Genomic DNA, 15,421 nt, shown 5'->3' on the forward strand with positions numbered 1-15,421 from the left:
ATGGGAGACGTCGTACGAGAGACCATGAAGTTCGCTGACACGCTTGGCGGAGGCCAGAGGGAGCAGGAGCACCATCTTCCAAGACAGGTGATGATCAGAAGCCTGGCGTAATGGTTCGCAAGATCTCTTAAGAGCCCGAACCATGTTCCATGGAGGAGGTCACACTTCCAACTGGGGGCAGGTAAGTTCGTAGTTTCGTATGAGTGAAGAAAGATCCAGCGAGGAGGAAATGTCTATTCCTTTCAGGCTGAAGGCCAGGCTTAAGGCTGAGTGATAGGCTTCCACCGCAAAGAGCGAAAGGCGCATTTCCTCCTGCCGATATACAATAACTCCGCTATTGCTGGAATAGTGGCATCAAGGGGAGATGTACCTCTCCCACAACACCAACCACAGAAGACTCTTCACTTCGCCTGGTAGACCCCTGCAGATGACTTTCGCAGGAGCCGAGACATCCGCTCCGCAACTTGTTGTGGAACGCCTCTCTCTGAGAGGAGATGCTGGATGGTCTCCAGGCGTGAAGCCAAAGCGATGCTACTGCTTGTGGTAGATGTCGCAGTGTGGTTGTTTGAGTAGCTCGTGCCGTGGGGGAAGCTCTCTCAGGAGTTCCGTCAGGAGATGCAGAAGTTCCGGGAACCACTCTGCATTGATGCCGCAGCGGAGCTATCAGAGTCATCGACAGGTTGACCGATAGTCTGGTCTTGTTGAGCCCCCTTCTCAACAGACAGAACGGTGGGAAGACGTAGACGTCGATGTTGTTCCACCGTTGTAGGAAGGCATCTTGCCAGAGTGCCTTGGGGTCTGGGACTGGGGAGTAGTACAGCGGCACCTTGAAATTCAAGGCTGTCATAAACAGGTCCACAAAGTAAGGACTTGTTGGCTACCAGGGGGGGGGCTGAAGACCACTCGGTACTCTCTACCTGTGAGACACTGCTCAGACTGTCGGAGAGCACATTCCTTTGCCCGGAATGAAGCGAGCCGATAGGGTATTGAGTGGACTTCGGTTCATCTCAGTATCTCTACTGCAAGATGAGAAAGCTGTTATGAAAAGGTACCTCCCTGCTTGTTGAAAAAAGCCACTACCGTGGAGTTGTCGTTCACGGAGTGACTCGCCAGGGTCTGTTGGAAGTGTTGAAGGGCCAGAATACAGCCTTCATTCCTAGCAGATTGATGTGGAGGTACCCTTTTGGTTCTGACTATAGGCCTGATTCAGAACGTCCCCCCCCCCCCCCCCCCCCCCCGCTCCTTCCTTTTGACGAGACTGAGAACAGCATCAAATGCAGGGGAAGGACGAGAAGGTTTCTGAACTTCAACTACCACTGCAGGTCCATTCGTTCCGCAGGTCCCAAAGGGACCAGGGTGTCCGGGGAATCGTTGCCTTGATTACATCGGGATCTCATCCTGAGGCGGCCGTTTGGAACTAGCCTGGACAAGGAGGAAAGGTGATCTAGGAGGCATAACCAAGATTGGGCTGGAAGCTCTCCTCGTCTGAGGAAAGGTTCTGCGACTCTCCTCAGCCTTGCTATCCTGACATCTGATGGGAAGGCTTAGAGATTGGAGTCTAATATCATGCCTAGATATCCCAGTTGTTGAGATGGAAGCAGAGAAGACTTCGAGAATTACCATGATCCCTAGACCTTGGCAAAGTCCCAGAAGCTTGTCTTGGTGTCGAAGAAGGGTCGATTCCGAGACTGCCTAGGTTAGCCAGTCATCCAGAAAGCGAAGGAGACGGATGCCGCTCCTGTGCGGCCATGAAGATATCAGGGTGAACATTCTGGTGAACACCTGCGGCGCTGTGGAGAGATCGAAATACAGCACCTTGAACTGGTAAATCTTGTTGTCTAGGCTGAATTTCAAGTACTTCCTGGAAGACGGATGGATTGGGATCTGGAAGTCCCCGTCCTTCAGATCCAGTGTGCACATGAAGTCTTGTGGTCTCACTACAAGCCTGATCGACTCTGCTGTTCCACGCTGAACGAAGTTTGTTCGACAAACTTGTTCAGGGCTGAGGTGTCGATTACAGGTCTCCAGCCTTCAGACGCTTTCTTACAAGAAAAAGTCGACTGAAGAAGCCGGGGGGGTGCCGTCGATGACCTTTTTGGAGAGCATCCTTCTAGAGCATGATCTCGACTTCTGCCCGAAGGGCTAGCCCCTTTGCCGATCCCATGGCATAGGAGCTCAGCGACACTGGATTCGCTGTCAGTGGAGGTAGAGATGTAAAGAACGGGACGCGATATCCTTGGCTGATTACGGAGATCATGCAGGAATCGGCCCCGAGTTGCTGCCACCTGAACGCGCAACCTTAGGCCTCCCCCAACGGGGACCAGGCAGGGGGGTTACCAATCCTAGCGTTTGCGGCCTCGGCCGCTTCCTCTAGGATTATTGCCTCCCCATGACTTCCCGCCCTTCTTGTCTCTGGCAGGAGGGGGCTGCTGTTTAGACACCTTGTCTTAGCTGCCGGGGCCAGTTCCGATGTCCTAGGCTGACGAAGCTGTTGTTGTTGAGGCGCTGGAGGCTTGTAGGGTCCGGATGTAAGAGCCTTTGGAGGAACGAATCGTGATTCGACTTTCTCACCTCTCAGCTGTCCGTTCCCCGTCCTTGGGCTCAAAACAAGGTCTTTCCAAGGATGGAAGAGTGATTGAGCTTGCCGACATCCATGGTTGGGACTTCCGAGAGGAGCCTCTCGGTCACTGCATCTCAATGCTTCAACATCGAGTTTGTCCACAAGTTCGAAACTTGGTGAGCCGGGAAACGATGGTGTTCGTGCCCGAGAGGAGGAAAGTTTCCATGACCTTCCTGGAGCTCTCCTTGGACAAATTCTCGGATCGCAACAGGATGACCAGAGATCCAAGCCAGACGACCAGCAACGAAGTGGCCTGTATGGCACAATTTGTGGATTTCTCCTGGCTTAAGATCTCCGAAGTCGAGAATGTCACCTGCCGGGCGGAGAATTTCTCGAGAGAAAAATTCCCTGTTAAGCCCCTTCCACGGAATGGTGGAGAGGAAGGGCTGAACCAGGTTCCCCCAAGATCTCGAAGTACCTCCTCTGCTGACGGCTGACAGACGCAGTGTCAGCGACTCCCGCTGGAGGGAAGGGGATTGGACGATCCTGAGGAGTAGAGATGATGGGGCTTGCCTGAAAAGAAGAATGTTGCCCAGACCTCTCTAAAGCTTCTTCCTGCTCCTACACGTGCGCTGCTTTGCATCTACAGGTGAGAGATCATGCCGACAATGATCTGGAAGTACGCACTCCAAAAGACTCGCCAGGTTGCCCGCGTTGCGAAACCCGACGGGAATCGCGGACGAAATCGCGCTAGCGCTCGCGCGATGGAAAACCGTTGGTACGCGCGCGGGCAAACATGGGTGCGGGGGCGCGCGGTCGTAAGGGTGAGCGCAGGCGGCCGGGACTGGCGCTCACGCGATGGAAAACCATTGGTGCGCATGTGCGCGGGCGCACGGTCGTACGTGAGGGAGAGCGCAGGCGGCCGGGAATGGCGCTCGTGCGATTGAAAACCGTTGGTTCCCGCGCGGGCGAACATGGGTGCGCCCGCGTGTGGGCGCGCGGTCGTAAGGGCGAGCGCAGGCGACCGGGAAACCGATGGCGCGTTGACGAGCGATGGCGCGTTGACGAGCGATGGCGCGTTGACGAGCGATGGCGCGTTGACGAGCGATGGCGCGTTGACGAGCGATGGCGCGTCTTGGCAAGCGATGGCTCATAGGCGGGCGCATAGGAGATCGCTGGCGCGCAAGGAGAGGCCAGGGGGTGCCTGTGAGCACCCGTGCGCTATCTTAGGTGTCTCCTGGGCGGCGCGGTGTGAAGTGGAAGCGTGCTGGTGCGTTGGCGCGCTGGAACTGGAACCGCGCGTGGGCGCGCTTGGCACGAAACTCCAGAAGGGCGTTACGAGTCCAGAAGAACCTGTGAGCGCCTGTGCGCTAGCGTATGAACTTCTTGAACTGCATGCGACGAGGCAGGAACCGGGAGATCGTAGGCGCGTAGTTGCGCGGCCAGAAGATATGCGCGGCCAGAAGATATCAGCGAGGGTGCAGAACCAGAGAGATCGTCGCCGAGGAGGCGAAGGAATAAACTCCTTGCCTGCGCCCAGATCCGAAGATCATGGGCGAACGTCGGCGCGTATTGCGCACATCAGGAAAGGGGGCGCAGATGTGCGCTGGCGAGCAGGAGAACGTGGAGTTCAGTGAAGAAATAATCTCGCTGCTTGCGCGCAGATCAAGAGATCATGGGCGTGAGGGCGAACGTTGGCGCGCATTGCACACATCAGAAAAGGGCGATCAGATGTGCGCCGGCGAACAGGCGATCGTGGGCGTTCAGGAGACCGTAGGTGCACAAGGCGCATAGCCGCACAGAAGATCCCAGAAGCATTGGCGATCAGGAGATCTACGGCGAGACTCAGCTACAGGAGATCGCTGGAGTGTTGATTCAGCAGAAGACTGGTCCACAGCAGGAGAGTATTTGCAAACTAGGAGAACAAGGTTGTACAGGTAAAAACCTGGCACTAAGGGACTTCCTCACATTGTGAGATAAGCCCTTAGCCCCAAAGGGACCGGTGCCCGTCGGAAAACGGGGTGGAGTGGCGCCCACTGCTCATCTGCGTCCAGGAAAGGAGATGGGAGACAAGAAGGTCTAGCGAAGCAGCTGTAACGGTCTGTTCTCGTCGAGGAGGATCCTCTGCGGCTGAAGATGAAGACGACCACGAACAGGAGCACCACCATCAGTCCTCTGAAGAGGAGTCTCTGTTAGTGAACTTCCCCGAGGGGGAGAGACACTCGAAGGATAGACCGTTGGACTCGGCTGCCTCCTCGAAGGATGTTCGGAGGGGGGAACTGAGCCTTCAGCAACATCAGCAACAACAGCAGGGGAGTCCTCCGAAGAGGAGTCTCTAAGAGTGTCCCTCTCGCGAACGAGAGAGGAGAACACTTCGTAGAAGAGACCAGAAGAACTGATGAAGGCGCCCCTTAGGGCCGTTGGATCAGCAAGCTGACCATAAAGAGAAACCCGCAGCTGCCCAGCCCCTTGAGCGTAGCTGCAAGTGCGACCGCTCAGCACCAAGAGCATAATCGCACGAATTCCATGGTCCGGCCTTGCAACCGCTCAGCCCCTACAGCATGGTTACAAAAGCGGTCGCTCAGCACCAAGAGCATAACCGCCCGAGGACCAGGAAAAAACCAACCAGGTAATTATTAAGGTAAGAGAAGTTGGCCCCCCCTGAAGGGGGAAAAAACTCATACCTGGGAAGGGAACCTCCCTCGGAAGGGAAGTTACCCACCCATGTAGGCGAACCTCCTGAGCATTCTAAATGAACTAAGGAGCTGACAGTTGTCACGGGAGAACTTCTAGGAGAAGGGAACACGCCCATGACGAAGTCGTAGAGGAGGCGGCAACAGCAGATTCCCCAGGCCCAAACAGGACAGCTCTGCTTCGTTGGCACATTGAGCAAACAAAAAAAATAGACAGTTAACTGTGAAAATAAAATAATTAGTTAACATTTATTCCCCCGGGGGAACTCCGAAGAGGAACCCCGAGGGAAAAGAACATGACAAATTCGGAGATAATTTGTATTTTTCCTAACCATACAAACCTTAGCTATTTACATTGGGTTTACCTTTCGGCGTAGCTGAAATGACGAGCCAATAGTTTTTAACGAGGTGATTTGCTTCACTTCACTTAGAGGTAGGACTTGACTTGGGGGGCCAGGGCTGGTGGGCAAATATGTGTAAATAGCTAAGGTTTGTATGGTTAGGAAAAATACAAATTATCTCCGAATTTGTCATTTGTTCCGTAACCGAAATACAAACCACGCTATTTACATTGGGTGACTTACCCCTTAGGAAGGGTGGAAAGTCCCCAGCCTTACTGACTTTGGCTTTGCCCAGGGAATCCGCCTCCTAGTGAGTAGCACTTGAGAGAAGGAGCCCCTGCACCTCACAAGTTCCTTGCTTCGCTAGGAACGAGTGACCTACATAAGTTGTGCGTGGAGGAAAGTGTGACTCGTCCTATGAAGTTGACCTTGAGACCCTTAAATAGGAATCTAGGATAGGACGTTCCCAATACCACCTCGTCAGGGTATGGGGGACGTGACAGTATTAAGCTTAATACTAGGAGCACAAGGAAGCATGGGTTACCTGCAGAGGTCGAGGTCAGCTATGCGAAGACCAGGATGCTGCTTCCCCAAGAGAGGGGAGGATGAAGAAAGAAGTAAGGGTCAGACATACTCTTTCATTCACGCAGACTAAAACCGGGTAACAACGCCCTCAACCTATTGCTACTTGTCCAAAAAGGAGCCTAAGGTTAGACCAGCTGTTCTGCAGCCACCACAAGGCCGATAGAAAACGTACCGAGGCTCCTGTGGGTCACGTCCTGCAGGTAGTGGGCTGTGAAGGTCGTCTGACGCTTCCAGACCCCAGCTTGAAGCACCTGCGCCACAGAGAAGTTTCTCTTGAAGGCCAAGGACGTAGTAACGCCCCTGACATCGTGTGCCCTCGGGCGACGTGACGGAGGAGGGTCTGGATTCAAGGCGTAGTGGATAACCCTTCGAATCCAAGCAGAGATGGTGTTCCTGGTGACCCTCCTCTTTGTCCTGCCTGTGCTTACAAATAATGCTCGCACTTGAGGACGGACTGCAGCTGTTCTCTTCAAGTAGTACCTCAGACACCTCACTGGACATAGTAGCAGCTGGTCTGGGTCGCTTGTTACAGAACGGAGACTCGCGATCCTGAAAGAGTCGAATCGTGGATCCGGCACCCCAGGATTCTGAGTCTTGGCAACAAACTCAGGGACGAACCTGAACGTTACCTCCCCCCATCCCCTTGAATGGGCGATGTCGTACGAGAGACCATGAAGTTCACTAACTCGCTTGGCCGAAGCCAAAGCGAGCAGGAAAGCCGTCTTCCAAGACAGGTGGCGATCAGAGGCCTGGCGTAATGGTTCGAAGGGAGGTCTCACTTCCAACTGGGGGCAGGTAAGCTCATAGCTACGTATGAGTAGAGAGAGTTCTAGCGAGGAAGAAATGTCCATGCCTTTCAGCCTGAAAGCCAAGCTTAAGGCTGAGCGATAGCCTTTCACTGCCGAGACAGAAAGGCGCATTTCCTCCCGCAGATATACGAGGAACTCCGCTATTGCTGGAATAGTGGCATCGAGTGGAGAGATACCCCTCCCATGACACCAACCACAAAAGACTCTCCACTTCGCCTGGTAGACTCCCTCAGAGGACTTTCGCAGGTGCCGAGACATTCTCTCCACAACCTGTTGCGAAAAGCCTCTCTCCGTGAGGAGACGCTGAACAGTCTCCAGACGTGAAGCCGAAGCGAGGCCACGGACTTGTGTGGGATGTTGGAGTGGGGTTGTCTGAGAAGCTCACTTCGTGGAAGAAGTTCTCTCGGGAGCTCCGTCAGGAGCTGCAGAAGGTCCGGGAACCATTCCGCGTGATGCCATAGCGGAGCTACCAGTCATCGAACAGTTGACCGATAGTCTGGTCCTGTTGAGCACCCTTCCTATCAGACAGAACGGTGGGAAGGCGTACACATCGATGTTGTCCCACCGTCGCTGGAAAGCATCTTGCCAGAGAGCCTTGGGGTCCGGGACTGGGGAGCAGTACAGAGGCAGCTTGAAATTCAACGCTGTCACGAACAGGTCCACGGTCGGGGAACCCCATAAAGTCAAGACTTTGTTGGCTATCTAAGGATCCAAAGACCACTCGGTACTCACTATCTGCGAAGCCCTGCTCAGACTGTCGGCGAGCACATTCCTCTTGCCAGGAATGAAGCGAGCTGATAGTGTTATCGAGTGGACTTCGGTCTACCTCAGAATCTCTACTGCAAGATGGGATAGCTGCTGCGAAAAAGTGCCTCCCTGCTTGTTGATATAAGCCACTACCGAGGTGTTGTCGCTCATCACCATCACGGAGTGACCCGCCAGGGTCCGTTGGAACTGTTGAAGAGCCAGCAGGTTGATGTGCAGGCACTTTTCTGATTCTGACCAAAGGCCTGAGGTCCTCTGGTTCAGAACGTGCGCCCCCCGGGGGGAGGACAAGAAGACTCACTCCCTTTCGCAGGTTCTCGTCGACCAGCCACCACCGCAGGTCCGTCCGTTCCAAAGATCCTATCGGGACCTGTACGTACGGGGAATCGGATCCTTGATTCCACCGGGACTTGAGCCGCCACTGCAGGGATCTCATCCTGAGACGGGCGTTTGGAACCAGACGAGCCAGGGAGGACAGGTGACCTAAGAGACGCAACCACGATTGGGCGGGAAGCTCTTCTCGCCTGAGGATGGGTTCCGCCACCCTCCTCAGCCTTGCTATCCTGTCGTCTGATGGAAAGGCTTTGTGGAGATTGGTGTCTATCAACATACCTAGATAAACCAGTCGTTAGGACGGCTGCAGAGAGGACTTCTCGAGGTTTACCACGATCCCCAGATCCTGGCAAAGACCCAGAAGCCTGTCTCGGTGCCGAAGAAGGGTCGCCTCCGAGTCTGCTAGGATCAGCCAGTCGTCCAGATAACGAAGGAGACGGATGCCGTTCCTGTGCGCCCAAGATGAAATCAGGGTGAACACCTGAGGTGCTGTGGAGAGACCGAAACACAGCACCTTGAACTGGTAGGTCTTGTCGTCCAGGCAGAATCTCAAGTACTTCCTGGAAGACGGATGGATTGGGATCTGGAAGTACGCATCCTTTAGATCCAGTGTGCACATGAAGTCTAGAGGTCTCACCGCAAGTCTGACCGTGTCCGCTGTCTCCATGCTGAACCGAGTTTGCTTGACAAACCCGTTCAGAGCTGAGAGGTCGATGACAGGTCTCCAGCCTCCAGACGCCTTCTTTACGAGAAAGAGTCGACTGAAGAAGCCTGGAGAGCCGTCGATGACCTCCTAGAGAGCATCCTTCTTGAGCATGGTCTCGACTTCTGCCCAAAGGGCTAGCCCCTTTACCAATCCCATGGCATAGGAGCTCAACGACACTGGATTCGCTGTCAGGGGAGGTTGAGATGTTATGAACGGGACGCGATAGCCTTGGCCGATCATAAAAACCGTCCAAGCATCAACCCCGTGTTTCTGCCACCTGTGCACGCAACGTCAAAGGCATCCCCCCACAGGTGGACACGCGGGGGGATTGCCACTCCTAGTGTTTGCGGCCGCGTCCGCTCCCTCTAGGAGCCTTGCCTTCCCTGGAGGACTTACCGCCCCTCTTCACCTTGGCTGGAAAGGGCTGGGGCTTAGACACCACTTTCTTAGCTGCCGGTGCCTGCTTCGGTGCCTTGCGAGGCTGCTGCTGCTGTAGCTGCGGAGCTGGAGGCTTATAGGGCCGAGCTGTTAGGGCCCTATGGAGGAGGGAGTCCTGGCTAGATTTCCTCCATCTCTCAGCCGTTCGTTCCATATCTTGTGGCTCCAATAGATTCTCCCCAAGGAGGGAAGCATGTCTGAGCCTACAGACATCCACGGCGGGGACCTTCAGGTGGAACTTCTCGGTCACCGCATCGCGCCGCTTCAATACCGAGTTGGCCCACAGGGTGGTGACCTGGTGTGCCAGGAACTCAAGGGAGCGGATGCCCGAGAGTAAGGAGGTCTCCAGGGCCTTCCTATTGGTCTCCTTAGACAAGTCCTCGGAGCGCAATAGGATGCCTAGAGTCCCTAGCCATATATCCAGCCACGAAGTGGCCTGCATGGCACACTTGGCGACCTTCTCATGGCTCAGGATCTCCAACGCCGAGAACGTCACCTGCCGGGCGGAGAGCTTCTCGAGAGGAACTCCCTTAGCCAGTTCTTCTACGGAATGATGGAGAGGAACAGCGAGACTAGACTCACCCAAGATCTCAAAATACCTCCTCTGCTGGAGACGAGGAGGTGGGATGAGTTTGTTTCCGGCAGAGGAACGACAGGAGGAAGCAAGAGTCGCGAGTTGGGCATTGGCCCTGGCTCTGGCACTCTTCAACCCCCGAGACCAGGGCAGAACCGCACTGGTCTTAGGGTCCTTCTGAACATCGAACACCTGGTCCAAGACCGTGTCCTTGCCTGCTCGGGGGGCGATCACGGGGTCCATGAACCCGTTGAGTTACCTCATCAGGCTCAGGACCTGCCAGAAGGCATGCTCAGACTCCTGCTGGTCTCCTCCTTGCGGACTGGCAGCTAAGTCTCCCGTCCCCGGAATCTCTTCCTAGGGCGAAGCGTGGACGTTCTCCCGGGGAGCAGCGGCTTCCTGGCGAATCCTTGAAGACGACTTGGAGTCCTTGGGTTCCCTCCTGGGAGGGATAGAGGATCCCAACAAAGAGGTTCGGAGAGCACCTTCCGCGCGAGACGATTCTCATCCATGAGGAGAAGGCTCCCCCCTTGGTGCTGAGGGGAGACTATCACCTCACTAGACTCACCCGAAGACGGAAAAGCATCATCCACGGGAGAAGGAGAAAATGGCTGCGAAGGGGATGGGGCCTTCCTGACATACCTCTTATGAACCAACTTCTCCCTGGGAGAAGTCACCACGAAGTCCACTCCTCTCCTTCTCTTCAGCAGGGGCGAGGCAGCCATTGGCTTGTGTCCCTGATCAGCGAGTGCCGGCTTCATAGCCTTCACTAACGCCCGCATCAGAGGACCAAACCAAGTCTGCTGCTCCACGGACACGGAGTCTGAAATCCCCACTGGAGGGAAGGGGATCGGGCGGGGAAGAAAGTTGCACTGACCTCTCTGAAGTGTCTTTCCTATCCTGCAAAAGAGTCCTGAGTTTTGGTGGAGGCGATCCTGAGTGCGATCTGGCGACACGCGTTCCTGCTGATGTCACGGGCTGCGAAATCCGACGCAAACAGTGGTCGCGCGTAGGCGAGCGGTCGCGCGGACGCGCAGGCGAGTGGGCGCGAGGGCGTACAGGCGAACGAGCGAGTGGGCGAGCTGGTGAACGAATGCGTTGGCGCGTCGGTGAGGGAGCGCGTTGACGCGTGGGCGAACGAGAACGCTCCGATGACCGCTGACGACGTTGTTCAGGAGACCTGTAGCGTGTGGGAGAGCGATTGCGAGCAGGCGATCGGTGGTGCGCTGGTGAACGCTGGCACGTAGGCGAGCGATGGCGCGCTGGCGCATGGTGGTGCGCAGGCGATAGGTCACGCAGGCGGTCTGGAGATCGCCGATGTTCAGGTTATCGCTGACGCGCTGGGGACCATTGACGCGCAGGAGATCGCTGACAAGCAGGCAAATGTTGATGCGACTATGATCGCTGGCGAGCAAGAGGGTGACGCGTGGAATCCTGTGAGGGAACTGTCGGCGCGGGGCGCAGAGGCGAACGCTCATGAATGGGCACAGGAACAGGAGGCGCGTGGGCGTACAGGCATTTTAGAAGTACGCGCTGGAGAAAGCGAGCGATGTTGCGCAGGAACAAGCTGACGAACAGGATCGCGAGGGCGAGGAAAAGAGTCCTTGGCCAAATTAGAGCGCTCCGGAGACTGATGGCGCGCAGGGCGCACAACAGGAACCGCAGGATATTCGGAGTCCACAGGAAAGCACTGGCGAGCAGTGGGGCGATGGTCATCAGAAGCGCGCTGACGAGCAGGAGCGCGCCTGCGAGCTAACACTGCAGAAGGGCGAGCAGGGGAACGCTGGCGCGCTGGGCGCTCAACCGGAACAACAGGCTGAAGAATGTCCTCAGGAGAGCGCTGGCGAGAAGAGGGGCGATCATCAGGAGAGCGCTGGCAAACAGGAGATCGCTGACGAACAGGAGAGCGCCTGTGCGCTAACACTGCAGAAGGGCGCGCAGGGGAACCCTGACGCGCAAGGGAAGAATCCCTTTGCCCCGAAGGGACCGTTGTCCGTTGTGCTGAACATCTGCACCAGAAGCTGAGGGTCTGGAAGGCGTAGGAGACCGATCCCCAGAGAGGTCTAAGGAAGCTGGAGCTGCAGGCTGCTTACGGCGAGGAGTCCCCTTCGGAGGAAGGAGGTGAAGATTCAAAAAGGCGCCTCTTAGCACCCTTATAAGGAGACGGGAGGCCCTTGCGACGCAGCGGACGGTGAGCCTTACGGCGAAGGCGGCCACGAGGAAGATCGTCAGGACCATCAGTCCTCCGAAGGGGAGTCTCAGTCAAAGCACTCCCCTTAAAAGGAGGGTTGGCAGCAAAAGAGCCCGCGGGACTCCCTTCCCCCTTCGAAGGATGTACGGAAGGGTGAGGAGAGCCGTCAGCACCGTCATCCACAACAGTACCTGCAGAGGATTACCCCGACCCGTCGGAAGCCTCTGTCACCACAATGTCGACAATAGACAGAGGATCTACCTCTGCTATCACCGGCGACTGCTTAACAGCGACCCCCAACTGGACAAGGTCAATCAGGGCTACCCTGGAGGGCAGGCCCTTAAGCCCCAGGGAAACCCAAATCTGAAAAAGATCATCGTTAGACAAAGATTCATTAGCAACAACCTCCCCCGGAGGAGGAGGAGGAACCGCCCCGCTATGGGAGGCGATGCCCTCTCCCCCAATCCAAGGTCGGGAAACGGAACTAGGGCCTGCGCTCCCACTCGGCATACTCTCCTTAGGAGCCGAACGAGGGGGAGCTTCGGAGGAGGTTTGGGCGGCGAAAGAAGAGTCCCGAGAGCCTTCCTCCTTCAAGGCAACCCCGGAAGGAGAACGGTCTCTCTTGGACTTCTTCTTACGCCGGCGGCCAAACCTCTCCCATTGGGAGGCAGACCACTCCCTGCACTCACTACACGTATTCTCTTTATCACACCGTCGGCCTCGACACTGCGGGCAAAGGGTGTGAGAATCTGTGTCCACCGCCGACATAAAAGTACCACAAGGGCGGCCGGCAATTCCAGGGCACTTGCGCATAGTGAACAATAAGGGTGAGGCCAACTTCAAAACACACACACAAACTGAAAGAAAAAGCAAAAAAAAAATCAAGGCTGTCAAAGAGGACGATGGACAGACACGTCTGTTCATCGCCGGAGCCAAAAGTGAAGTGAAGCAAATCACCGGTGTGGGGGGGGAGGGATAGCAAGCTATCCCTTCCCCTACCCCCGCTAACTAGCGCGGGGGTAGTTAACCCTAGTTAAAAACTATTGGCTCGTCATTTCAGCTACGCCGAAAGGTAAACCCAATGTAAATAGCGTGGTTTGTATTTCGGTTACGGAACAAATAAGAATTACGCACCAGGAATGCGCCCTCCTCCCCCCACTGACACTCAGGGAGGGGAGGCAAGGCGGAGAACTGTAACAAAAACAGAATTATAACAATTATAATTATGTAATTCATCTAAGAATGTTCACTAATAGTAAGAACGAATGAACCCCGAAGGGGAGCGTTCTACACAGAAGCTGAAAAGTTAACAAATACAATTAGATTTGATTAAAAATAATTGAGACAAAATAAACGGAGTAGCAACTCAACTCACAACGGGAAGGAAGCTACCGTAATACGAGTAGTAATAAAAGGGTGAACGACCTCAAGAGAGAGAGAGAGACCGTAGTCAAACTAAACTCCCATGTTCCTTACGCTGATAGACCAAGTTCCCCATAGGGAAGGAGGGACAGCGGAGAAACAGATCGCGACCCATGAAATGTCACTGTGGGGGCCTGGGACCACACGGAGATGTTGTCGTACAATTAAGTGGACTTCCTACACACACACACAGCACAAACACTGAAAAGGAAACTTACTGTATTTCTATACTCAAATATATACATAAACATAAGAATGTTTACATATATATTAAGTATAAGAAAAGTAAGTAATTAAGTTAGAGACAAAACATTAATGGCTGCCATGCGAGGACGGGACAGAGACGTCTTCTCATCGTCCGAGCCAAAAGTGAAGTGAGGCAGCTCACCAGTGTGAGGGGGGAGGTGTGGCTAGCTACCCCTCCCCTACCCCCTTGCTAACTAGCGCGGAGGTAGTTTAACCCTCGTTAAAATCTAATGGCTCGTCATTTCAGCTACTCCGAAAGTAATACCCTATGTAAATAGCGTGGTTTGTATTTCGGTTACGGAACAAATAGAAGATACTAGAGGGTTTCCTCGGCTAAGGGTTGTGATGTGGGATCTACTAGGTTAGGTGAGTTTGTTAGGTCTCTAAAGTGTTAAATAACCACATTTTGCCCTGTTTCCGCATACCCCAGATCCCAGGCTGGTAGGGTGGGAAAGCGGGTTAAGATAACTTTTCCTCAATTAAATAAGGTCAGGTTCATTAAAAATACTGTACATCATAATATTAAGGACAATTTATTTTTTTAGAAAAAAGGTGATACATATTGCTTCTGAATTACCTAATTATTATATTTTCATTTTCAGCCACATACATGAACCCAATATTTCTCAAACTGGTTATCTATTTACATTTTACAAGTCGGACGTATCTGCCCCCTTTTGTGCATAGCTTGTTACGCGATAAGGACTTTACACTTCCCTCACACAAGCCATCCTTCTAATTTCAATCAATGGAATTACTCCTGTTCGTTCATTTGTAAATAACTCGTCCTTCTTCCTTCCCCTACCATACGACAAACTTTACTATATTTGGGCAGATAGTATGCTTTAGTGTGACGTAGGCAGTTTTGTGACACCCCGTTTCCTTAGGACAACTTTTCAGTTCCTTTGCAGCTTTGTTATGTATTGGGTGTGCATTATGGAGCCCAACATCAAGTATAAGGACTATTTCAATGCTAAAGCCAAGTTGCGCGGCAAGTATCATGGTACTCCTGATGTAGTGAATAATTTCTTAAAAGCTCATTGTGTTATCCTTCAAAGGTTGAAGTTTCCCAAGTGCAATTCTGGTAAGGATTTATTTGCGATTAACTTTATCATACTGTAAGGATTTATTTACACTTTACTTTTAATTTGTGACCTGGGAAGGGGGTTCTGGAGAGCTTACCCCCAAACTATGTCTGTGACCTGGGAAGCGGGGTTCTGGGAAGCGGGGTTCTGGGAAGCGGGGTTCTGGGTTAGGGCTACTTACCCCCATCCCCCCCCCCAGTCTGGGAACTATTAGTCTAGATTAGGTAGGTTAGTTACGTTCTGTGGCCATTTGAAAATCTCGAAAGTGTTAAATTATCACGTTTTGTCCCCTTTTCACACTTTCACACACCCCATGTCCCAGGTTCCCATCTGTGTCCATCAGGAAGAGGGGGGAGGGTCCAAAAGGGTAGAACGGCTTATTTGCAGTGGATATAAAGGTCAAATCTGTTGAAAGCACACCATTTACTGTAGGCAAAGCTATTGGTAAATATATGATACTTTAATTTCCAAGAAAACTGGAATTCGCTATAAGAAATGGACGAGTGCTGACAAGTTTGATATTTTTCTCTATATGTTTAATAGAGGCTGAGGCATAATAAATTACATATCGGTCTATTAAAATGTGAAGTCTATCTCTCACTCTAAGTCCATTGTTTACATCCGAGAGACTGAAGGGGACTTATTGCGCTTGCGTTTTTTTCCCTTGGTTTGG

General features: G+C 53.6%; 1 long non-coding RNA gene across 1 annotated transcript in view; it reads right to left on the reverse strand.

The window, feature by feature from the left end:
* Positions 1–15,421, reverse strand: part of LOC137659520 (uncharacterized) — a 73,274-nt gene that overhangs the window by 28,641 nt on the left and 29,212 nt on the right. The window lies entirely within an intron of this gene.

This window comes from Palaemon carinicauda, chromosome 20, assembly GCF_036898095.1.
Source record: "Palaemon carinicauda isolate YSFRI2023 chromosome 20, ASM3689809v2, whole genome shotgun sequence".
Lineage (NCBI taxonomy): Eukaryota > Metazoa > Arthropoda > Malacostraca > Decapoda > Palaemonidae > Palaemon > Palaemon carinicauda.